The sequence below is a fragment of the Camelus dromedarius genome, chromosome 4, assembly GCF_036321535.1.
Source record: "Camelus dromedarius isolate mCamDro1 chromosome 4, mCamDro1.pat, whole genome shotgun sequence".
NCBI lineage: Eukaryota > Metazoa > Chordata > Mammalia > Artiodactyla > Camelidae > Camelus > Camelus dromedarius.
The window spans coordinates 65,362,892-65,390,139 of record NC_087439.1 but is presented as its reverse complement, the minus strand read 5'-3'; the positions used below and the strand labels follow the sequence as shown (position 1 = coordinate 65,390,139).

Here is a 27,248-nt window from a genome sequence, read left to right as displayed (position 1 = left end):
GGCCAACTGTTTAAGATCTTTCTCCATTTATTTTATCTAATGAACACAAAGGCTTGCTTTAATAATCTTTTACTAACTGACTTCACTACATCCACTCAGCATCAGAGACTTATTTTCCCTGTAATAGGATGCAAGATTAGGGGAAATGGGTTGCTTCTTGTCTCAAGTATTGTCTTTATTTTTGAGACAATTGTCATACACAAGGCATATATATATACATATATATATATTTGTGAATTAAAATCTGTAGCTGAGTCTACGTTGTTATGAGTCACCATTTCCATACAATATTGTGAATCTTCACTGTTTGTTAGTACTTTCACATAGAATTGGGTAGAAGAAAGGATTAATTTTGTGTAGATGTTTAATGTTACTTTACAATGATATATCATTGAAAATAAAATAGGGGGGTGATATAGCTCAGTGGTAGAGTGCATGCTTAGCATACACGAAGTTCTGGGTTCAATCCCCAGTACTTCCATTAAAAATAAACAAATAAATTAATTAATTATCTCGCCCTAAACAAAAAATAAATAAATAAATAAATGAAAATTTTTTAAAAAGAAAGAAAACAAAATAATTGGGGGTGTTAACCCCTAATTCAGATGGAAAGCGCAGGAAGCTACACATTCATTAATATGCAACAAATGCTCTATTTATCTGTTACTGAATATTACTTGCAGATTAAAAGAGAAAAAACTTATTATTTCCGTTTCTTGGAAATTTTAAAAACAGGTTCACCAGCTAGTAGAGAATGTAGATACATAGATGGTTGTGTTATGATTATAATTTCTCTGTGTATTTTGTTTTGTTTTTATAAAGAAAAGAGTGTTTGTACCCATGTGTTCAGCAACAACAACAACAAAAAGGAGGACAGGTCTACTCGTCCTCCATATTGGCGTAGACTAATCTTGTAAAAACACAAATCTACCAGTTTCCGTGTCCTTGAATAAAGGTCTTTAGTAATTGACCACTAATTGTTCTAAAATTGTAGGTTAATTCAGTAGAGAATATTAGTAGTTTAAAATTATTTACTAAAAGTTTTTAAGATTAGTGGGAGCATTGTATCCAAATACTTACGTAATTGGTGTCACACCCCTGCCCCCCACCCATTTAATAATAGAATAAAGAGGGGAAAGAAGGATATTCTACAAGGAAGCTCACTTTCTTCATGGGATATATATTATTATCTCAAAAAGGTTTTCCATCCTTTGAGAATAAGGGGTTGTTACTTTTAAAAATACCAAATAAGGAAACATTTTAATGATAAACTTAGAAGTACATAAGCCTGATCTCTAGCATTTTCTGGCTTTAAAAAGTCCTAACAGAAGGTCATGTAAATGAGGTATTTTTATTTTGCTGCTATGATAAAGAGGAATAAGTCAAATTTTATGGATAAAAGGGGTTTCAAAGTCATCTGTGTCACTGTTTACCCCCCCCACTTTATTGTAAAGATTTTTCCATTGGGGTTAATATACTAGATATGTTATGAAAAAGAGGGCAAATACATATTATGTAGCTATTGATTTTTAATTTTCATTTGGAGCCCCTCTGGGATATTATTGCTGATGAGCTCAGAGCAAATGTGCGTCTGGGCCTTTAGCCAGGGATTTAAGTCGGCAACGAGGTTTATTAAGGAGAAAATGGGTCCCTTAGGATCACTGCAAGTATACAGCACCAAGCTAAAAAGTACAGTCAGGCTTTCTGCTTCCTTTTGTCCATAGTTCTGAGGGGCAGAGCCAGCCCTGAGTTTTGTGGGCCTTGTAAAGTGACCCTCCTCAGGCTGAGGGCTAGGTGACTCTCAGGAAAAGGGAAAGCTTTCAGTCCACAATCTTTTCGTTTCTAAAAGATTGAAAGCAAACTCCATCAAATTACTGACAGAGGAATCAGCATTAAAATGCCTCTTTGAAAGAGAAGTTAAACACCAATTACTAATGAGTATTTGCCTCCTAAAATGGGTTTGAGGGAGGTGGGGAAAAAGTAGAGGATTGTGTAACACGGGAATGAATAGTTAGGACGACTCAAAAGAAAGTTATTGCCACTGCTGAAATTGCTTTGTCATTGTTTTGCATCTAAGAACAGATAACTGTAAAGTTGTATAAGATAGACCATTGAATAGAATCCTAGCATTGAGTTAGAAGGGTGTTTAGAGGTCTAGTCTAGACTTGTTTTATGGAAAAGAAAATTAGTGGATTGGCAATTGTCAAGCAATATGAAGGGGTTCCAGGTGATGTTTATATACGTATTTATTGTTTTTATATTCTTCTGATTCTCCCAACTTCAGACTAAGACTTTTGAGGTCTAGGAGTGCAGTCTGAGTTCCAGAACCAAGCTACTGCACCCTGGCCTATCTCAGGCCAGACCCTTCTCAAGGTGTCACAGAACATTGTCCCCACCTCAGCAATTCTTGGACTTTCCACCTAGTTTGGTCTGGTCTGTCTCCACCACCTAATATCATCAGTGGAGCTGGTTTTATCCTCTGTAAATCCCACATATTTTACACAGTAATTGGCAAGCTGTGGTCTTACTAATTACTCTATGCTGAGAAAATAAATGACCAAAAACTGAAAATAAATGACCAAAAACTGATTTATAGCTTTCTACTCAGTGATGTTTAGAAGATTTATTTACAAATAGAAATGTTTTTTTCCTATATTTTTCTGAATATTTTTATGTAGAATAATTAGTTGATGAAAATCCATTTCTTACAGAGTCGGGAACTTGAGGGTGAAGAGACTATAGTATGTCCTAGGAGGCAGAAGAACCATAGAACATATTGGAAAATAAAACTAAAATTATAAAATATTCTCTTAAAAGCATCTTGTCAAATAATGACAACACATTTATACCTTGTTAATAGCATATATTTTTTAAAAGCAGTTTCAGTATTGCATGTTTCCTCTTAGGATTTCACTAGGGGAAATTATTAATATTTCCGGCTTCTGTATTTATTTACTGTATGCAATCCTTGCTCTACTGTTTCTCTTTGGTTTCACCCCTTGAGGGTCTTCCTCCCGGTGCTTTGCTCACATTTCACAAACCTGATTCATGGTGTTTTCTGACACTGAACCAATCCAGTGTCAGATTTAGAAATCAGTACTCATTATCTTAAATGCACCCTATGGTGGTTAACCCAAGGGGAGCTTGAGATACGGGCATTCCACCAGGAGGTGAACCAGAGCAATTTTGGTTACAGCTGATTTGTGGTTTGATCTTTGCAGATATACCTAACTTTGATCTCAGTTTTAGGAAGTCATCGCAGTTCAGTGAAGCCAAATGTGGTAAGTGCCTAAAGACAGTGACTTCAATGCATATGTTTTATCAGCTGGATATTTTTTCTTAGCCAAAAAGAAAATTATGACTCCTTTATATAACTTACATGATGGTAGAAAGGTAGTCATATAGCTTTAAAATAATTAATAATTGATTATTCATTAGCTCAGGAACAACGCATAACCTATAGGAAAAGGATTCTCAATATTGGTTTCTGACAAATGGTTCCCCATTACATTCAGAATTCCCCAATTTAGAGATCAGTATTGTTATGAGAAAGAGAGAGGGGGAAGCTGTATATTTTATATATGTTTTTATAAAAATATTACAAAATTTTAATGTTACATATATATTACAAATATGTTATTACAAAAATTAAATGTGCATATAAGTAACAAGTAGAAACTTCACTGAATCACAAAATAATAGGACAAAGGGGTGCTGCTTAAACTTTGAAATAGCTGACTTTCAGATAAATAAGATTAGTATTTTATTACATAGTGAGTAAAATGCACAGAAATTGTTACTTCAAGCTTACATACATACATAATACACTTTAAACCTATAAATAGGTACAAAGAAAGCATCAATCATTTTCTCAAATCAGGCAGTAGCATTTCTGAATACAACTTAGCCATGATTTATCCTTTCCCTTCTAACCAGGATAATTTCAACTGTGATGTAAGAGAGACTTTTGTAAGTGATAGCGTTTCACTATGTTATCCTTCCTTGAGTTGAAAGCATATTTTATCTACCTAATAATTTTCTGTGAGTGTGGAGAGGAGTGAGTTTTTAGCAGTATTCCTTATCTTGGTTCAGCAGGCTGAAAAACTGACTTGTAGTTATGTATTCTTAAACACAATCTATTGTAGTGAAGTAATTTGCTTATGTCATGAAGTGTTTGTAAAGGAAGTAACATACTACTATATATTTATACACATACATGTCATAGACAAATCACGTCAGTGATTATAAAACCACCTTCTAATCAGTTCTTTGGGTTTTTGTCGTCTTAAACTGTCTTCCTTTATTTGTTTATATTTGCAATATGAAACAGAAGCTCGGCACAAACATTCACACACTCACACCAACCTGGGGAGAGGGAGCTGGGACAATGTCGCTTGGCAGCTGGGCTGGGACAAGGTCACTTGGCAGCTGGGCTGGACCCCAGACCCTAAGGAGTGGGAGGGGGACCCCAGCCAGACCCCCCGCCAGAACCCCACCCCAGCGTCCATGGGAAATGGGAGGGTGGTCTCGGTGACTGCATCAGGGCTAATCAGTTCTTAAAGATACATATTTATAAGATTTTGTCTTTTGTTTATTTATTGCAAAAAATATAGGTTATGGATGGAATTTTCTTCTTACCCTTTTTATTTAAACCACTGTATTTAACTCAACTGAAAAAGCCAAGTCCTTCCTTTTCACTTCTACTCCAATGCAGTTGTCTCGAAAGCACAATCTTTTATATTAAGGCAAAGCAATTTTTTTTATTTAGTAAGAAATGTTTAATTGATATATTCTTATTTTAAATAAGAATATATATGATAGGAAGGGCCTTACAAAACTTATAACCAGAAATTATGTCAAATAGTGAAGTGCAATTTAGAGGTCAAATTAATTATTGCTCTGTTTAAATGGGAGCAACCACTTTTCCGGTTTCACGCCTATCCATTAAAAAGACAAACTTTTATGAACTACAGTTTTTTGCTTCTATGTATGTATCAATTTTAAATAAGTGTCAATCTTTGTGTCCATGCATTTTTCTGTTTTTAACACATTTTATACTTTAACCCTACGCAATTATCTCAGCTTCTGTTACATATAATAGGATATATTTATATCTCCTAAGTAAAAGGGACATGAATGGAGGTAGGTCGCTGTCATATTCCAGAGCCTTCTTATGAAGAGTGTCTAGGAACACTGTAGGAGAGAACTAATGTGAAGTCAGTTAGGACATGCTGGGTTTTTATCAAACAAAGCTTTGTGTTTCTCTCCTACAGAGTGGAAGAAACATTCAACAGTGAAATAATTTTATCCTTTTAGACAGAATGTATTTTACTATAGTGAGAACTTCTTGTCTCGAGAAACAAGTCCTTTATCTTCCAAGACAGAGGAAAGAGCCTCTAGAAGAAACAAACATTTAAAAAAAGTCCTGTAAAAACTGTTATGAATTTTAAGCTGAGGCCCTCTCCAGGGACACGATTGTGGATCCTAATTTTGGAAATAAGAGTTCCGTCCATCTAAAAGAGGTAACAGTCAGAAATCTGAGTCATTGACTTCTGACGTGAGATGGTCTCCCATACTTTGGAATGAAGCATTTCAGTAAACAGATGCTGAAGGAAGAGGTTCATCTACAGAAGAAGGTAAAATAGCCGAGCCTACACCAGTCCTCCCCACAATTTTTTTTTCCTCATTCTGCTATACTTAAAATTCAGGCCGTAATTTAGGAAATATATCACTGCTCACCACTGGCTATCTTGAAAGTGAAACATACTATTCTGGTCAAAGCCCCACTTCCCTGATGGTGATTAAAACTGGGCAGAGAGCCCAAGGTAATAAAAACAGTCTCAGAGCTTTTCCACTAACCTTCGTCTGGGAAAAGCAACACTGGAGGTTTTATTTCGTGAAAAAATACACAACGTCCATATGATTAAATGCTCTTCAGTTTCTTTTCAACCACAGGCTGCACATCCAGGCCTTAATCGTGCCAGCTGTTCTCTTAACCCATCGCCTAAATATTGATCTTGAATGTAATCTGTCTTGATACAAATCCTTTTAAGTTTTCTTTTTTACAATTCATCTCTCTTATAAACCAATCGAAACATCTTGTCTCTTTAGAGAAAAGTGAGCTCTTGGAAGAAAAAATAAAAACAAAGATTTTTTTTTATTCTGCATGTATTAAGGCAAATCCTTTATTCCCGTCTAAATTGAATTCAGTTAAGTGTCCACAGACTTCACCACGAAGATTGGCTGAGCTATTTTTCTTTTTAAATGAGGCCAAGTCTTGTTGGCACCCATGACGAAGACCATCCTGTGGGAGGGCAGGTTGCCAGCAGGTTTAACATTCACGGCCAGGGCTAACGACGTCTGCTCAGCTGCTTCTACGGTCAGCAGTGAAGCCACCTGGCAGGCCAGGGGCGCACCTCCTGCATGGGTATTACTGCCTCTGCTTTTCAGATGCTAGATATGGAAACAAAGAAAGAGATCCATTCACTGTCTCGTATACAAAAAAAAAAAAAAAAAAAAAAAGAATGATGGAATTGGGGAAGCCGGGTGAAAGGCACACAATAACCCAGGCCAATTTTGCAACCTCTTATGATGCTTAAATGATTTCAAAATAGTAGTGTGGGGAAAAAAAATAGGATAACTAGAACAAGTAAAAATGAAGAAACCAAATTATAATGCAAAAGCATGGCTTTATATTAAAAAAATCAATTAAAAATTAGGGACAGAATAAAAATAAAACACAAGTATTTTTTCTTTCTTCTGCTTTAGCTACATACACGCGAGGCTTGCTCTATGCCTTAAATCCTTTATAATTACACTTAGTGGGGTAAAAAGAGCATTATTTTTAACCAAAGCAAAGAGGATTGTAAATGGATATTTGTCTGTCTCTGTCTCTATCTATGCCTCCGTCTCTTCCCCCACCTCTCTTTTCTCCTTCTCTCCCTCCACCGGGACAGTTCTGACATTAAAAATACTGCTAAATCACTCTGATTCTGTTGCATTAGGAAAGTACCACTCAGGCCAAGTTTTCTAGAACCTGGTTCAGATCAGTTAGGTGTGGGGAGAAGAAAAAGGAAAAACAAAGAAATCATAAAAAACATGCTATTATTGCTTTAGTTACTTGTAAGGGAAGGATGTCAGTTATCATGGTTAAGAGCCCGGCTTCTGAAATCAAACAACTCAGATTCAAATTCTAATCATGCCTCTTACCTTTAGTGCCTAATATCTTTATTTTTAAAACAGAGGTGATCATAATATTATCTACAGTGTAAGTTTATTGAAAGGAATATATGAATTAATATATTCAAAGTACATAGAAGAGTACCCAGCAATGAATACTCAGTGAGTATTAACATACTTAGCGAATAAAGGCAAATATTCAGTACTGCCAAATCCTCAGAATGTTTCTGGATATTTGAAATACAGCTTACAAAACCTCACTTGAGAAGATCCTGCCATATGAACAGTAGGAGACTTGTGTTGTGGACACCGAGCACATCACAGCTTGTGACTCTCTGGTTGCACGGTCCACTTTCCAAATGTATGTCAGGCCAGCACATGTAAATAATTTAGTTTCTGCTGGTGTTTATCATACATTATTAAAATACCAACTTGCAGTGACTGCTATCTTCAAGTCACTCTAAGGTTCTGCATTTTTACTTTGCTGGTAGGTTTCCCACTTCTACAGATTTAGTTATACAAATACGCATTTTAAAAATTGATGTCCTGAGATATTTGTCTTAAATTTGAGGGAGGATGCCCACTGGACATCCTCACTGTAACTGGACCAGCTGAAATTCAATAGGCTGAATAGACTCTTCCAGGGTTTAAGACAACTTTGTAAACAAGTATCTAGCATTTACCCAGTCACACGGTTTTAGTGGCTTGCCTTCACTTAAGCAGTTTTATTTATTGAGAAGTAATTAGCAAAATGTTCTGGAGCATGAATAAAATGAATATTAATCTCTGATGTCCTAGCATATGCTGATTTATTTTCAGGTTACAAAAGCGAGTGGTTATTTTCCTTAAAGTAGTTTTTTCAAAGGACACATATCTCTCATTTATGTAAGGCTCTATATTTAGTTAGAATTAACAAAAGAAAGAATTCTGTGGGCTTTCACTGAAATTGTCATCAGAATCTGCTGAAATAATGTTACTAACACTATAGATAATTTATATAATACTTCATTACAGCAACTACATTGACATTTACACTACTCTGACAGTGGTCGATATAATTATATCTTGAGTCATGTTGCTATTTGCTAAATGTGTAGGAACTATGTCAGTAAAGATATTTGATCAATTGTCTAAGACTAGACACTCAATAAAGAAAGAGCTTAAAATTTGATGCTCAAATGATATGGTAGTTAGATTTGTTTTGTTATTGTCCCTATCTTTTAAGGTCACAATGCTGATTTCAGAGAGTTCTCCAAGCCAAAGGCATGATACATCAATGAGTAATAAGAGTTTGGAGGCAACAAATTATAGAAAAATTCAGAGATTCTGGTAATTAAATGGAATATATCTGATTTCTAGCTTGAGATGGAAAAATAGCATAACTTTGCACTATATAAACCAATAAATATGTTAGTTCTCAAAGTTCTATAACCAAAAAAAAGAAAGAAAAATGCAGCCAAATAAATTTTTAAAGTTTGTTAATTAAATCTTTAAGGAAGACTGTCAGTTACAACTTCTCTCAGCCTCAGTAGATGTAATCATCAGCAGGTGTAATCACTGAACATTACAACCTTTTTCAAATTCTACATCGAAATAAAATTGAGTTACTAGTAGGAAGCCCAAATGATTTTTATATGATTGAACTCATGAACTTTTTAAAATTAATGTTGCTGTTTCCTCTGTTTAACTTGAATAAGTCATACCAATTTAATTAAGGTGTGACAGTTGAAGCTGCCTTTGACATTTTCACAATTTTTCTCACCATTCCTTACTTAGTAATATACATACTGAAATAGCTGCTAGGCTTTTAATGAAGTATGCACATTGACTAAGAGTAGTTAATTAAAACATAAAATCAGTAGGCAGTCACATATATCAAAGGGAAAGCATGATAATATTTGGCCAAAGATGAGAGACTTCCTTAGGAGAAGGAACTTTAGAATGTAATAATGTAATCTAGATTAGTCGACTCCACTTAGTACTAAAAATAATTGGTTTTATTAACTAGAATCTTTTATTCCATTTGGGGGTAAATGACTAAATTCTAGTTTACACAGGGAACAATAGGACTACTGTATGCTTTTTGTACATTACTTTGGAATAGTGTGGAATTGTTGGCTAAGTCTATGGATACCTGGCAAAATATTCAGATGTGATTACAGGCTAGTGTTGCTTTGTTGCTGGAATCACATGTTTTTTACTTTAAAAGTAACTTGCATTGAGATGACCTAAAGCTTTTTTTTTTTTTTTTAATGTACTCTATGTTATAGTCCATTGGTAGGCATTGGCCAAACATGACCCTCCTTCTTGTATCAGGCAAACATATTACTTGAAGTTAATTATAAGATTTGCTATCAGTGTTTACCCATAATAATCATTATCTTTCATGTATAAATAGCAAAAAATCTTAAATGAGTTTAAACTAAACTAAAAATAACCAGAAGTTCTACTGGTACAGGGATGGCAGGATCCAGGTTCTCCAATGAAATCATTACATCAGTCTCGTTCTTACTCTTGTTCTCACTTACTTGTATTCTCTCTCCCTCTCCCTGAACCTGTCTATTTCCCCCTTCCTCTTTCTCTCACCTTTCCTGCCTCTCTGCCTTCCCATCTTATTCTCTCTCCATTCCCCTCTGCTCTGCTTCCTCTTAAAGTACTGAGCTCCTTCTGAGGCTTTCTCTCCATAGTGAAAAGATAGAGAACAGTAGCCTCAGGCTGATATGATTGTAACATAGTTAACCCAGTGGAAAAGAAACTGTCTCCCATGCAGTGTTCATTCTCTGATGGGGAAGACTCCCTTTGGCTTGTGTCACAAACTGGGTTTCTGTGAGGCCGACTCTGAGACAGAGTTTGGCGTACACAATATTTGTTGGTGTCAGTGCCCGTGAAAGAGAGACGGGAACTGGAGTGGAGAGAGGGAGAAGTTGAGCTGCTATGCCGGCCCAGTTGCAGCCTTCCCAAATGAGAGAATGTTTTTCAGAGTTGCCTCTCATTGGTGAAGATGGCTGGGTCTTTATATCCCTGTGTGGATCCATCATTGGGTGTGGGTGGCCCGGGGAAAGAGGGCAGTCTCTGAAGGGGCTCAGTACTGAGTATCCTCTACCAACAGCACTTCCCGCAGCTGGGACATTGCATTAAGGCTTTTGGCAGTGCCTCACAGTGTCCACCCAAGCTTGGTTTGTCCTGAATTCCCAGCTCTCAACCAATCAGTTTGCCCAGAGAATGACATCCGTGAATCGATCTGTAGTTTCCTAGGGCTGAGACTGGGATGGGATGGGATTGGATTTTGTGTTGTCAACCCTATCTAAAGCATATAAAATTGGTTCCCCTCAAAAAAGGTGAATTCAACTCCATGTATACCATTATATGCATGAAAATCCCTAACTTAGGCGTCTTAATGATGAAGCCAAGTTGTCTTTAGGTTTCTAAAATAAAGGAAAATGTAATGATAGATTTTTATTCAGAACATAGAATTTGGATATGTTTTAGTTCTAAATCTATCCTCTCCTTTGTTATAAAGCGTTTGTTAGCTCACAATATAATATAAATAAAAGCACAGCTGGCTTGCATGAACTTCTTATTCATATAAAGTTTATGATATTATAGTTTTTTTTGAGTTAAGGTATGTAAGAATCCTATTCATTTATTTTTTCAAAATAATGCATTTGTATGTATGTGAATAAATCTTATAAGGGAACACACGTAGGAAAGGCTGAGGCTAAGTTATTTGACCAAAATCTCAAAAACAGTAGTGGAATCAGTGTTGACACCCCGTCTATTCATACTAATATTTGTAGTACCATGGTAAAGACTGACCATATGTCTTAGATCTTACTAAATTGTAACCCCCGAAGGTGGAGTGTTATGCATACCTGTGTCTCTTAGATCACATAGCGTCCAACCCTGCATGTTGTAGACACAGAATATTTGCATAAGTGAATGTACAAGTTTATGCTGATAAAAAAGATGATAATCATGGGTGATTAAGCCCTATATTAAGTAAAATCATTAATGTCACCATCAGAAATCCAACATCAGATTCATTGACTTCTGTGTTAGTACATTTAGCCTGTAAGAGTCTGGCTTATGAAAAACCAGGTCAACCCTATGTCATCTGACATACGTGGCAATATGTGTTCAGGTTAATATATTATTAGTGAGGATAAGTATCAGTCACAAGATGTAAGCAGATTTGCACAGGCATGTTATAGAATGAAGAAAATTTATTTATGGAGCCCCTATTTTATGCCAAACCTTCTGATTTGCCCTGAACATACATTATCTCATTTAATCTTCAAAGAACTCTGGGAAATAGGTATTGTTATCCCCATTCTGAAAATGAGGAAACTGAGGCTCAGACATATTAGCTTCTAAGATAATTGTAGGATTCAAACACATAGAGCCTAGGCTCTCAGCATACCAGCAGCTGCCTTGAATTTTTGTTTCTTTCTAGAAGGTTCAAAAATATTTGTAGTAATAAAATTTGAATACTAATTACCACAAGATAATAGTCTGATTAAAATGAGCTATCTACCTATTCAGAATCATAGCCTATTTTTAAGGAAATAGTACCATCTGAAACAGGTTGTAATTATCTTGTTTTCCTATAATTTTTATCTTGCTATTGCTACAATTGCCCTATCAATTAAATAGGAGTGGATTTTTAATATCCTTATTTTAGAACTTAGAAGCGCAAAGTTGCACATTAACAAAGCAGTGCATTTAGAAATAAAGTCATGAAGGTGTCTTTAAAACTTTGTTAAATCTAAATTATTGATATCACACTAATGACTATAAACGTGATCTGAAATTCTGTTTTTAGAATATATTTCTTAATGCAGGACTTTTGTATTGTAACAACAGGAAAAATATTTTATAAAAATTATTTTTGTTTATATTTTTATTACTAGAATAATGTGTGTTCATTAAAAAAAAAAAACCTAAAAATACGGAAAAGTGAGCTAAATCTAAAAGAAGGAAAAAAATCCCAGCATTGAAAAGTGTACCTTGTTTTAATGTTGATTTTTAAGCTGGTACTGGTACCATAATTCAATAGCACATTTACCCTTTGTTGAAAAAAAGTTGTTCTTGAAATTACTATATATTTTGTTGGTATATTCTGCCTATTATAGTTCCTGTTTATAGGAAGAAGATGCATTTTGAAAGTTGAAGCCAAAATGTCATCAGCCACTGCTCAGTTTCCCTTATGGCAATGCCAGAGTTTGTAGTAATCTTTTGAAAAATTTCCAAGTCACATCAGTGTGCTTTGCCTTAAGAGCACACACCATTTACTTTTAACCATCCTTTCATCGTGGGAAGATTAAATAGAAGGCATGGAGCCTGGAAGGTGGGTAGAAGCCTCAGAGCCCTTCCAGAAGATTGATTATGCAGCATTTTCTGCCAGTCCCCTTAGCTTTACCCAGGTTATCATCCCATCAGAAAACTTGGTGCTGGACCTCATCGTATTTCTGACAATTTAGATGACCTTAGGACATTCCTTTAATCTTCCTAAGCTTGGTTCTCTTTTCCAAAAATAGAAGTAAGGACCTTTAGACCCTCTAATCCATCTAAGGATGTTATAAAGAAAAATTCATTTGTGTTTGTTAATAAAAATGATTTTAACTCTTATGGAGGCCATTTGTATTGACTGTGAAGACAGTAAACTGACTTCCCCTGAGTGCAGGAGGAAGCCCAGGCTGCCTTCTTACAGCAACAAGTGTTTACTGAAATGTTGTTGGTACTTTTCATTTCAGTACCAGGAAGTCAAGGTGGTTTCTTTGATGCACCACTACACTGACTCTTATCTTTCTCAATACCTTTGCTTGGGAATGAATTACTGCAAGTCAGGACATACTTATTTTGTGTTTTCACTCTTCTGTTAGCAACTTGGCCTTCTTGATTTGGGATTGGCCAGAAAATATTGCCTCTTCAATTATTTAAATATCTCTTTTCCACTGTTAGTAATAGTTAAAAAAATAAAATTTATGTATGAAAGAATTTAAATCTTCTAGCTCTGTTTCTGAAGCTCACTGAAACTCGCAGATGAAAACACAATAGCATTTGTGCAGCATGACTGCAACCCTGACACACACGTAATTGGGTTCCTTAGTACCAACAGGGAGAGGCCTGTTGACTTTCTCCAGTGCTCAAGAGTGTATATAGTTACTCTGCTGTTGCCCTAGGTCCATCAAGCACTGAGGGCTCTGAGAAGTGACAGGGTGACCTGCTGTACAAGCTAGTGCCGCTGTCTTCATGTGAGTCACATGGGACCATGTTTTGGTGTTGCCTGATGGCTGTCAGAGCTCATTTCCCTCTCTGCTAACTGGCTGAAGATGTGTGTGCCGAAAGGAATTTTATCAGTGGTGTATTGTAAATGATTTTGTCTCTGGCCCAAACAAGAAGAGTTAATCTGGATCCCACCTTCTGTAACTTCTTTTTATAAAAAAATATTATGTCAAAGATTTGGAAATGAATCACATGTTATTATTTGGAGACATTTCATTTCATAAAGGTATCAAAAATTAGGTCATTTGTTTTCTTTTGTCTCTCAGTTATCTTTTTTTTCTTGCATTACATTTGACACTTTGGCAGGCTGACAATTGAGGATAGCCCATTACTAGAGATTACCTTTTTTTTCATTGGGAAGCAGGTGTCATGCCTGGTAATGAGTCAGAGCCAACTAAATTTAGGTCAATAGGCATACCTTTGTTTACAGGATTAAGCACAAGTATACATGTGGCAACACTTAAAGTCCTACATATAAGATGTTAGTTTTAGAGTTGGCACCAACACTACTAGTAAAACCCACACTAGTTCCCAAATAGTATTTTTTTGTGCACTTTCAGACTTCACATGTATTTGTTACATTTACTCTTTCCAACTTAAGGACACTTATATCTGCCAGTTAAAATGTTCTCCTCTGAAAAAGCAGAGGGTGAAGGTCTAGCTTTCTTGCTATGATAAGTGTTATTTCAGCTTCTGCCTCTTTCTGGCTGCTGAAATTGGGGATGGAGAAGATTCTCAAGTACCATTCACTCACTCACCCCATTCCCTGCTTTCTTTTCCTCCTATAGATGACCATTCTCCTATGTACTTATGTTCACTAGAGGAATCAAGCTCCCAAAGAACAGGAAACTTTTCATAACTTATTGGCCACCATTATAGCCCAGTCCTTTGAAAAGTGCCTACCATGAAGCAGATACTCAAAAATCATTAGTTAAAAGAGTGAATAAGCCCCAGTGTAGTTCATTTGTTTGGGAACACATTCTTACAGTAAAATAATGGTGAAGCTGTGTCTTGGATCACAGTTCTGTTTAGCAGCATAGACGTTCTATTTAGCAGGACTACTTCAGTTATGCTCAGGATTAAATAGACCAGATTGGAAATTTAACTGCTGTTTGTAATATTTCCCATAGTTTTAAATAATTGGTTAACAGAAGTATAAGTATAGGACTACCGATATGGGAATTATAGTGAAAAGACGTACAGTTAATTTAAGCTATTTTTATTCTACTATAATGATTTTTGATCCACTGTTACTTTGGGGGAAATTTAAAGCTTTAACTCTTGATTAGTACAGTTGAGGGATGACAGAGTCTGAGAAACTATTTAATGTTTAGTGTGTGGTAACAGCAGATGTTTTCTACATGGATGCTTTTAGACTTAATAGGAAATCCTAACTTTTGCTATAGCTGTATTTGTTCCAGACATAGGATGTTTGAATGTAATGTATAAATTCTGACCTCATTTTTGGTTCCTTGTATCTAACATGTAATGCAACAGGAATATTAAAACTGATGAAAGTGTTCTTTATAATAAACGACTTTTTTTTTTTTGAAAAGGGAACAAAAGACAATAAAGTTTTCTTTGTGATCACACTACGGAAAAAAAAAAAACCTTCTGTTCTTTGCAAAAAAAAAAAAAAAAAAAAATTGTGAAGGCCAAATCTGTGTTTTTCTTTTCTTAAAAGAAAAGAAGGATGTTGCATGAATTACAATGCAACCAGTATCTTTTTTTCATTTGTTTGTTTTCTGCACCTGTTAAAAAAAAAGACTTTTTTTTTTTTTTTTTTTTTTTTTAAGTACAACACAGTCAGTATGAAGCCACAAAAGAGTAGCTGTTTTGGGGAAGAAGTCCAGGCTGTGGACCTCTGTCACCTTTGGCCCAACTCAATCTGTCTTATGAAGTGGATGTTGTTGGCGCTTCAGAACTACTCTGAAGTCAGTCCTTTTACACCTCTTTTGGGGATTTGAAAATTTTTATTAAGTGAATTCAATTATTCTGGAAATTATTTATAACAGCAACATATGTAGGAATTCAGTACACCTGAATTCACCCTGGAGAAAGCCTCTGACTTAAAGAAGTGGGTCCAGAAATGTGTGGAATGCTCCAGTTTGGCTTTTTAGTTGCCTTACTAGAGTTTTCAGGAAATTAGAGTTTTGAGGAACAGATTAACTGTATTGTTTAAGGATTGCCTATAGCTGTACATTCCTTTGAAATTCAAGCTTTACTGAGACGACAAAATAACCTTTTGATAATCTTAGAAAAATGTGTACTTTTTGAATTGGAAAAAAAAATCTAGGTTGTAGTATTAATCTTAAATAAACATCCTGATGTTAGACCCAAGGTACATACTGCCTGCTCAGTGAGGGCCTCACAAATATCCCACATCTTTTCAGATCTCAGCTGTAAATCCAAGTATTACTGAGAAGGTGCTCCATTAAAGATTTTGAACAGTTAATTAATAATGCATTCACTTTACGATAAAGCTATTTCAAAGATAACCGTGGATTTTGAAGACTAACGATCTGAGTGAGCAGATAGGTTTTTGTACTGAGAAAAAAAATAAGCTCATTGGCTTTTGCAGATTCCATCTTCACTCAACTGTACTATCTCATCAAAATAAATACAGCCTTATTCAGACCCATTTTAGCCCTCAAATAAAGCATACTTCTTCCTGCTGTTTTTCATCATAAGCCTTGAACAGATCAACTTCTTAAACCATTTATATGCCTAACATTGATAGCACAAAAATTACACGGAAGGAACAATAAAAGGACGTGGGATGAGGATATATTAGGCCTTTTTGCCATAAGCTTCTGAAAAAATAAATGCTGCCATCTTCCAAAATTTTTGTTCCATGAAAAAACTTAGAGAAAGAACTACAGGAGTCTGGGTGCTTCCTATTTCAAAATTTTGTCATTTGTTTTCTTATGGTGTTTCCAAAGCATGCTTACCCTTATTGTTTCTGCCTGAATTTGAATATGCTAGAATTCCTTAAGGAATCACACAGGAAAAACTACCAGTGCCTTCTCTTCAAAACAAAAGATGAAAAAAATATATAAAAATACACAGGCCAGGTACCACATATATGTATATATTTCACCTTATCTCGGAGTACAGTTGTCATTTTTTGCCTTCATAAATGGCATTTCTGTAATATCAGTTAATTATCAGTTTTAATCCATAGGTGCCAGATATTTAATCTTTCTAAGCTTAGTTTCCTCCTGTGAGTAATAATGGTATTTGCTTTATTTGTTCTTGTGACGATTAAATCAACAATGCTCATGACATAGTTTATACAATGCCTGGTTTATATGAAACAAAGATTATTTCCTATTATTGTTATTTTTGTATTAGAGATAGTACTGTAGTTTTCATAAAGCAAATTCCATGACTGAGGCATTTAAAACTTCTTCCATTTTAAATGGATATTTATTATTATTTTTAGTTGCTACATCACCTGGTCGTTTTTTTCCTGTTTTGTGACAGTAGATGGGTGAATTAGATACAAAATCTCAGCATGGAACTGATCCTCTGTAGCCTTCACCTCTATTTCCAAGCATTGTCACAGCAGCTGCGACGAACCTGTCAGAGTACATGTTCCGAACATTCCATTAAGCACCATACCTAGTGCCTCGCTTCCTGGTTTGCTGTTTTATGTGAATAATACGAAGTCTAGAGGTGAGATTAGTTGGAGTGCCCATGACTCAGCCTCTTTTTCCGGGGAGTGACTCATTCCCATTTATAGATCCCCAACTTTGTACCTACCATATACCACACTAAGTGCTTGAGATACAAACATGAATTTGCTGGGTCACTGACCCACAGCCACCCACAGTCTGGGCAGGCAGAATGTGGCGTTCATCACGAACAGTATGGGCTTCCACAGAGCCAGTACTCTGTTATACCTATCTGCAAGGCCAAGTGTGATTAAATATACAATAATGGTAGGCTGGCTAGACAACCTAATTCTATGATTTGGAACACACATACACTTCTGATCCTATATTGATGTATTTTAGCCTCATTATATCACTGCAGTGTTCATTTCTTTCTGTTTTAATGTTAAGTAAGGTTTCACACTTCTGCGTATCACATAAAATCATAGCCTCCATGAATAAGTTAGTTGTCTGATGCATACCTTCCTTTGATTATCCTGCAGGAAATTCAAACTTAATGGGTCTCAAAAAGCCTATCACCTTCTTACTTTCTCTCAGCAACCTGTTCTCCCTCTAGCCTTCCCTGTTTATAAGAATGACACCATCTTTCTGGGAATCTGTTTGTCCCCAACTCTTAGAATTCTCTTGGTTCCTTTTCCCTGTCCCATGCCTGTCATATCCAACCAATCCCTAAGTCCCACAGGTTATACACCAACTCAGAATTCATATGTTGAAGCCCTGAACCAATCATGTGACTGTATTTAGAGATAAGGTTTTAGGATGCTAATGTTAAACAAGGTCACAAAGGCAGAGCCCATATTTGAAGTGACCCAGTAAGGATGTAGAAGGTGGCTATCTCCAAGCCAACAAGGGGGCTCTTACCAAAACCTGATCAAACTGGCATCCTAATCTCGGACTTCCAACCCCCAGGATTGTGAGAAATAGATTTCTATTGTTTACATCACTCAGTCTATGGTATTTTGTTCTGTAGCCTGAGCGGATTAAGACAGTCTCCTATGCAGTGGTTGGGGCACTCTTCTTTGTTTGCGTTGGCACTGTCTCTACCCGAGCTGACTCTTCATTACCCATTACTTGGACTTCTGAAAGAGTCACCTAAAGGGTCTATTCTTTAATCTCTCTTCATCTCTGATTCAGTCTGCACAATGTTGCCATGTAAATGTCCCAATTATGTCATTCCTGAATAGAAAACTTTCAGCAGTTCGCTTTTGCACACAGAATTAATATTTAAGTCTACATCGTCCTCAGATTGTCGTTTAAGGTCATTACTGCCTAACTTTGGCTCAGTTATTGCTTTTCTAGTATATCATAATTCAGCCAGGTAGGACTGCAGGCGTTTTCCAAATATCCCTTGAGTCTTGCTTCTTTCATTACTTGTTTCTGCTGAGTCCATTGTTTAAGTTGGTCTCATTCCCTCCCATTATATCTCCACCTATTGAAATCCTTTGCCTCCTTCAAGGCCTGCCTCAAATGCACCTTCTCTGTGAATCCTTGTCTATATAACAGGATTTCATTTTCTCTCTTCTTTGATCTCTCATCTCCATAGCTCTTTGTCAGTATTTCTTTGTGACAGTGGCATATTCTGCTTTGTATCATGGCCTTTTGTCTTTTGCCTTTCATAACCACCCCTATCCCACTAGGTTCCAAGTAAGCTCTTTGATGGTAAAGAACACTGGATCCTCGAAATACTAAACTACTATTTTTTTAAAAAATGTTCTGTATTTTAACAATATGAGGATTGTATTTATTAACATACAAAAAAGCACTTAAATATATTTTAAAAACAGAATCAAGTTGTAATTCTAATTTACAACTGTAGTAGTCCCTACATTTGTATCTGTAAATTGAAACTCAAGCAACAACTTTTCTATTACTCAGGCAGTCACAGTTTCTGTAAATTGAGACTCCTGTGCAACTTTAAGAAGAGAGAAACACAGGAAGTGTGAAAGGTGGTTTTTCAATTGACAATTGAGCTTGATAATCTAATAGCAAAAATATGTCTGCTATTTTCAATTTTTATTCCGTGTGAGATGTAAACAGGAATATTTCAGCCTGATACAGGGTTTATAATTCAATCTCACCATCACGAAATGATTTGTAGTAGATATAAGATTATTTTTCATTGGAAAAAGAGGGGGGAAAAGCTTTAGCAATTAACTCTCAAGATTATTTTCCAACATTTTCCCTACCTTTTTGGTGTGGAGAAGGAGACTTAGAGGATGAAGAAGCGGTGCTTTTAATATGCTAAGTTAAGCTGCCTGGAAGCAGATGCTATTGAAAAGAATTTCATTTGAGTTATGCTGTGGGCATTGTTTAGCAAAATACTACACAGAAAGTCTTGACCTCTGTGTTTGAAACGGCAGATGTTCACAGTGAGGGCTGAGCCTTAGGGCAACATAAATCTTCACTATTCTGTGCCTATTTGCTCAATAACTGGGTTGGGTGGGGAAAAAAAGGGTTCAGAGAGTTTTTGACAAAGCAGCTGCTCTAGGCACTGCAAATGGATGTGTTCCCCTTAAGATAAGAAAAACAAACAAGCAAGCAAAAATCCCTAGACAGTGTGAGTTCACCAGGTCAAAAATGAACACCTCTTCTCCCTTCAAACTGTTTCTATTGTGTATTTTCAATGCAAATCAAGTGGGTCAAGGATGGGATTTTTTTCTTATTTCTGCCACAAAGGGAATTTTCAACTATTTCTTTAAATTTGACAATAGCGTCAGAAAAGTACAACACTAAGCACTTTCATTCATTCAACAAATATTTATTCTTCTGTGTGCTGAACACCTTGCTAAGCCTGTGGGTTCAAATACTAGGTTCACATAATTAAAATAGCATTAATATCTTAAACAAAGTTTGTATCTGAAGCATGCCGTATTGAAAAGAAAGTGAAGAAAATGTCTTGGAGATGGGTTTGGGTTGGGGAAACAGTGATGGGAGCAGGTTGGAATGTCCTCCCAATCACATTATGGAACACATCAAACAGCCAGGTTCCAGCATCATAAAGTCTCCACAAGTTTCAATTTGCGTTTTCTGTGACAGTATATATTTGAAAGCTCATGCAAAAAAAGATAAGATCCAATCTATTTAAAAGAATATTAAGATGTTAGGGTATCGATCTAGTATGCCAAAGAGCTCTTGGCAAGAAGTGGCTGTGATCAAACAGTAAATCAAGACTTAAAACTGCACGCAAACATGCAGTTCTATGGAGTCTTTCCTTGACTCCAGGCAACTCGGGAACCACGTTTTCTTAGTGAATGAAGACTGATAATCATCATGATTAAAAATGTACACATACACAGTATGCCCATTCCTTCTTCTTTGCCTTTCATCCCCAGTGTTCATGCATACTCTGGTACACATGGCGCACATGAACATGCACACCTACGTGTCCGTGCACACCGTCACATGTTCAGTCACTCACTGTGTGGAATCACTGTCCTTTCCAGTCTGCTAGTATTTTCCCTCTGATTTTAGGGAAAATTTTTTCATCCTCTCCTTTTATATCTCTTTTTACTAGTCTTTTTTTTTTTTAATAATCTCTCCTGCTTTCTCTCTTTTCTTTAAATTTGTGGAGCAAAAAAATAAATAAATAAGCAAAATAAAACAAAAAGCCGTGCTTAATAGAAAATGTCCCAGACTTTCTCAGTTTATGACATTCTGAGTTTCTCAGTAATTTTTTTCATGGTACCCCTAGACTAAAAGAAGTACCTCACAGTTTCATTTAATTAGCTTAGTAAGTAATTAGGTCTTAACTTCTTCATCTTTTGAAAAAAATAATACACATAAATTGAAAGGAAAAAACTGTTTATTTTATACTTAGAAATAGTTACTTACTAGTGGGATACGAATGCCTGTTGGGTACTGCCCAGCCCTCCAACCTAAGAGCCAGATTGAATATTGTCATCCTCATTCTTACTCCACACTGCTTTTCATGCAGTATTTGCTTTTGTATCACAAATGCCATCAAAACCCCAACTTTGCAAAGCTATGGCATCATTGAAAGGAATGTAGCATCATCCAATATTGAAACTCTGAACTCATCTAAGATAGTAGTTTGTGTGGTCCCTGATGGATATTACTGTTTTTTTTCAAATATTGAAAATATGTCACCCTTCTCTGAATTTACTGTGGCATCCTAGGGTGCCATGGCACACAATTTGGGAATGTTGGCTTTATAGCAAAAGAATATTTGTATCAAAGTAAAATGAAGTCAGATATTTTCAGTGGAAGTAGCCATATCAAAGCCATTAATCTTCAGTCCCTCAAAATGCCTGCAAATCCTTATTTTTTATCTAAATTGTATGGATACAGTTTCATTCTTATATGATAAGGGCATTTAAGCACCTGCCCTTAAGATTACAAATCAAGAATTTCATTTTCAGTCGCACTTCTTTGTTTACTAGTATTCCCTTTATATTATTTTTCAGTAAGAATTGTGTATATTTAAGGTGTACAACATGATTTGATATACATATGCATAGTAAAATGACTACTACAGTCAAGCTAATTAACATATCTCAAAATATGTGAATATTATTTTAGGCTATTTGTTTCACTAAGTAATTATGATTTTAGGTTAATTAGCCTTTGGACTTAATCTAGGAGTCTAATAATGAACCACTTACAACAATACTGTATGGAACATATTTTAACTTCCAACCAGTTACTCACAAACATACTTCTAAAACCTAATGTGGTTTTTTCACATTGGAGCTTTAGCCGTGGATGTACCCTGCAGCAAGCCAAGAATCCCACTCTATCATTTTAAAGTTATTTTCTTTACTAACTGTCCAAAAGACAGGCTGACTTTCGGCACAGAAGTTTGGGGTTTGCTTTTGCCCTTTGTAAACTTTCTGGTTACTTCCAGTTGACAATGCCTTCTCAGCATGATTTAGTAGGAAGACTTAGGTGTAAGAAAATAATGGAAAGATTGCTAGGTTGCCATTGGAATTGTCTTACATGACTTTTGTTACCTTTAAGCAGATTGTTGATCCTGCTACTTTTAATATGCAGACTGTCTGTGGATGTTAAATCCGATTAAGGATCCAAATGCATCTGCTTTATTATTTTTAGTTAAACATCTTTCAAGATAAATGGTAGTACATTTCAGTACAGAATTTGTTTAAAAAACATATTTTGGTTGATGTGATAGAACATGAGCATAAGAATTGTTCCACTTCAAGTAAATAGAAACTGCTAAAAATAAAAATAGGACCCAATTTGAACATCTAATATTGTTTTTAAATGAAATCTAGAAAACATGAAATTTAAAGTTTTGTAACTATATAACCGCTGCTTGTAAATGGATGTGGATGTATTGTCAGCAGTACATTTTCTGCGCAAGGGTGCAAGTAACTTCGTCTTCCTCACTAGTAAAATAACACTAAAGCATTCCATTAATTTAACTTATGGGATATTTTTCTGGTTGTCTTTCAGATTTATTGATCTGACCCCAAGTATCTTGTGACTGCTGGCTGGAATTAAGGTTGGTGTTGTGTTTATATTGATTATAAACAAACTGTGAAATAAAATAGAGGCATCTTGGGCCTTTGGACAACTGGGTCAGAGTACTCTTGTAAGTTGTGTTAGAATGCTGAAACTTGGTGAGAACTGGATATATGACAGACTTGGGGCACTTAAAACATGTTTTCCTGAACAGTGTTTGTTTTTATAGTTAGTATTTTTTTGTTTATCAAGTTTCATTTCTTTTACCTGTCTTACTTGCTGAATTTTGATGAAATAAAAAGATCCAGTTCTAATTCATTAATTTAATAAGTACACAGCAAAAGAATGAGTTCTTTGTAGAGCCTGCTAACATTTTAAAGAATGGTCATCTTTCTGAATTCACAGCAAAATAATTTTGAAGCCCACAGTTTGGTAGCCACATTTCAATAAGGATGGTAGAGTTGAAAAATTGCTCATCAATTGCAAATTTCAACTAATTAGCCGAGTTTTAAGATGCATTCCTTTTGTTCTGTTTTCTCATCAGTTGGTTCTGGGAGACTCAAAACTAGCTTAGCTGAGTTCAGAGTAGTAACAGAGCCTTAGAGGGCACTCATATCAGCAGGCTTAGAAGTTCATTTGTCCCTCCTATTTTCTTCTCTAGAACACGTATTCAGACTTAAAACAAAATAAAAAACTAAACCCTGAAAGAAATAAGGGCTTTTGTTGCTCAAGTAAGAAGAAAATGCCAGGTGTTGCTAAACTTTTTGTATAGACTTTTGATTAATAATTAACAGAAAGAAAAACATTGGCTTTCCCTTTATGCTTACATTAATCAGGAATTGAGCCTTGTAAAGCCCACATTTATCCTTCAGGTTGCAGTGTCTAGCAGGCACACGGTAAATATATATCTTTTTTGGCCTCAATTCTGACCTTGCTCCTCCACCCCTAATTCATCTCTCTCTCTCTCTCTCTCACACACACACACACACACACACACTGCATGTGCATGTGTACCCAAGACTACTGTTATTTCTCTTTTTCATATACAACCTGTGCTTTCTTATTCTTGAAATAGGAAGGGATTGTAGAAAATAGGATATGTTGGAATCATACCTACTGATAATTGGCAACTTACTAAGGAAAAAAAGCAACATGTCTATAAAAGTGATAGACGTCTATTTGTAACCTGCGTTGTTTCATTATGTGTTCATATAGTTTAGAGTTGAATTTACTGAAGACACTAACATTGGCTTCCTTTTATATTAATTTCTCAGTATATTCTATGTAAACTTGCATTCATTTAAACATGGAATTTCTTGTAAGATGTTTTGGACTTTTTGCTAATTTTCTTTCCCTGACAGCTTCTACCCATCTGCCAACTAGAAATTACAAGGAAAATGAGATTTTTGGCAAAGTGTAAATCTTTGAATCAGGAATATTTTTAATATTTTGTATTGTTACTTTTAAATTTTAATTAAAAGTAAATTGTATTTGTCCTTTTCCATTTTGGATTTTTGTTTTGTGGTTGATATGATCAACATGACAACTTGAAGTCTTATCTCATTTTGGCCACTTTTCAGAAAGGAAAAAAAAACTAAAAAGAAACATGTAAAAAGAAAGGAAATAAAAGATTTTGATTAAAAAAACTATAAAAGTAATAGACAAAAACTTTTCTCTCTCTAGTTATCTACTCATCTTCCATACGAAGAGTTTCTTTTGTGGGAATGTGAGCATACTTTAAGTGTGGTCTAATTGTGAAAAGTCAGAATGACTTACATATTCCAAAATAAATATATTGACCAAAATATATAAAATATACATAGAAATGGAAACATGTTTAAGTGTCTCATATTACCAGGTCTTCCCATTTGGATATGTGTGGTTCAGTATAATCCATATTGTTTCTCTTTCCAACTGAGAATGAAAAGATACTTATTTGGTAATCAGTTATCTAAATTATATTTTGGAAAAGCAGCTAGATGTTACAAGGCTTTTAAAAAATATATTAATTCACCAGAAACAGCCAGATTCTCAACACAAAATGTGATATATAATGAGAATTACTATTCTTTTCTTAACTGGAGCTAAGTTCTTTTGCTTCAGGAAAATAAAAAAAGAGATTTCCCTCATAGAAAAGCTTCTTTTTCTATAATATTAGCTGAAAAAAAATAACTAGTGTTGCTAGATAAAAGCAAGTTGTTAATAGGGATATATAAAATAGAGTATCAGAAATGTGCTTGCACCTCTGCACAGCAAAGGAAACCACCAACAGAATGAAAAGGCAGCCTTCTGAAAGGGAGAAAGTAATTGCTAATCATATATCTGATAAGGGGCTAATACCCAAAATATATTTAAAAAAAAAACACGTATAACTCAAGAGTGAAAACCAAACAATTCAATTAAAAAATAGACAGAGGATATGATAGACATTTTTTTCCAAAGAAGACATATAGATGGACAACAGGTACATGAAAAGATGCTCAACATCACTAATCTTCAGGGAAATGCAAATCAAAACCACAATGAAATATCCCCTCACACCTGTTAAAATGACTGTTATCAAAAAGATAAGAAACAAGTGTTGAAGAGGATGCGGAGAAAAGAGAATTCTTGTGCACTGTTGGTGGGAATATAAATTGGTGCAACCACTGTGGAAAACACTATGGAGGTTTCTCAAAAAATTAAAAATAGAACTACCATATGATCCATCAGTTCCACTTCTGAATATTTATCAGAAGAAAGTAAAAACACTAATTTGAAAGGATATATGCACCCCCATGTTCATTGCAACATTATTTACAATAGCCAAGATATGGGAAAAACCTAAGTGTCTGTCTATGGCTAAATAGATAAAGATGTCATATATTTGTGAAATGTGTGAAGGGAGTCAAAATTTATAATCTTCAAGTTATAAAATAAGTAAGTCATGGGATATAATGTACAGTATGGATACTGTTGTTAATAATACTGTATTGCACCTTTGAAAGTTGCTAAGAGGCTAAATCTTAAAAGTTCTCATCACACACACAAAAATTCTATAACTATGTATGGTGATGAATGTTAACTAGGCTTGTTGTGGTCATCATTTCACAATATATACAAACATCAAATCATGTACACCTGAAATTAATATAATGTTATATGTCAACTATACCTTAATAAACATTTTTCAAAATATCCTTGCAATATTTCATCTACTCTAAAATGTGCATTTTTCACATTAAACTCTATAAAATCAAAAAATGCCATAGTTAAATTGGCAAATTTTTTTCTTCTTTCTTGGTGGCAAATAAAGTGTGTGTTACAATGGATTGTATGTTAGATTCTATGAAATCCAATATTACTGAATGTAGATTGGAAAAAAAGTTAAATTTCCTAAAGTTATTACAAAAGGGATCCAGAGTAAAGTCCAGAAACTAGGAAGTCAAGCTTGATACTGATTCTTACACTACACTTTTTACCTTTTAAAAAAATGTGTATTGATTTTTCTGATTTTTTTATTATTAATACAGCTACCAGTATTTTGTATTTCCCTCCAACTTTTGTCTTGCTTTGTTTTCACAAAATTGAAGTTAATCTTTGTATCATGCAACTTCTGATTTCTTGAAAATGTGATTTTAATGACTGTGTAATATTTTATCCTATAGATATTCCATAATTCTTTTCACCATTTACTCATTGTTGGACATTCAGACTATTTGCAATATCTCATTATTTTTACCTGGACTTGGGTCTCTCTCCTAATTCTAGTCTATCCTTCTGCCTTGAATTCTGATGCCTTCTATGCTTCCTGACTTCTGAGCTGCTTATAGACAAGTTGTCTGATTTTATTATCTTATCTGAAAAATGGGAGCAAAAATAACATACTTCATTTAAAGATTACATGAGATAATATATACTTACAGATCTTAACTAGGGAGGATTTCAATTCGTTTATTAAATCTCTATCAAAGACTTTTTTTTCCCATAGTTTTCACATAAGTAATACATTGTGGTGTTTCTCCCAAGACAGGGAATAAAACTAATGAATATCTTTAAATTATTGTCATAAAATACGTAAATGAAAGAAGCCAGAATCATCTTTCTATCTGTCTATCTATACACACACCCATATAGTAGCTTTAAACTGAGCAGAAAGTGATTTCTCTCTACTCTGCTGAGTGCTGTTATTATCTTTTATTAAAGATACTGTTAACAAACTAAGCAACATATTGCACAATTAAGCAGACTTTCACTTAAAAAAATATAGAAAATGCTAATACTCTAATACTCTGATATAATCAGAAGTGGGAGAAGGATATTCTTATGTCTTACCAGTAAGCTGCAATGGTTTGAGAACTCCAGAGTCAAGACAAACAAGTCTTTGACCGGCTAGTCGACCTTCAGTTACCACCTCAAGGAGAAGCTCTATTTCCCCCTAACTTGCTTCGTGTTGCTTCACACATCTCTCATAGCATTCATTCATGCTTCTTTCTATTATGATTATTTACAGATTAGCCTTATCTCCCCTAGCAACTCATAGCAACTGGGGACATCACCCTGTGCCTGTGTCCTAAGTAGGACTTCATAGGAGTGGTCACCCCAAAAATGCTTATTGAATGAATTATAAAGATTAGAGGCAACAATGAACAATTTTATTACATATTTGTAAACTAAATATATAGC

General features: G+C 35.1%; 1 protein-coding gene across 41 annotated transcripts in view; it reads left to right on the top strand.

The window, feature by feature from the left end:
* Positions 1 to 27,248, top strand: part of MAP2 (microtubule associated protein 2) — a 263,444-nt gene that overhangs the window by 40,354 nt on the left and 195,842 nt on the right. For all 41 annotated transcript variants that reach the window (XM_031451870.2, XM_064485019.1, XM_064485017.1 and 38 more), the window contains exon 2: positions 22,575 to 22,623. The gene's annotated coding sequence lies outside the window, so the exon portion shown is untranslated. The remainder of the gene's footprint in view (positions 1 to 22,574; positions 22,624 to 27,248) is intronic.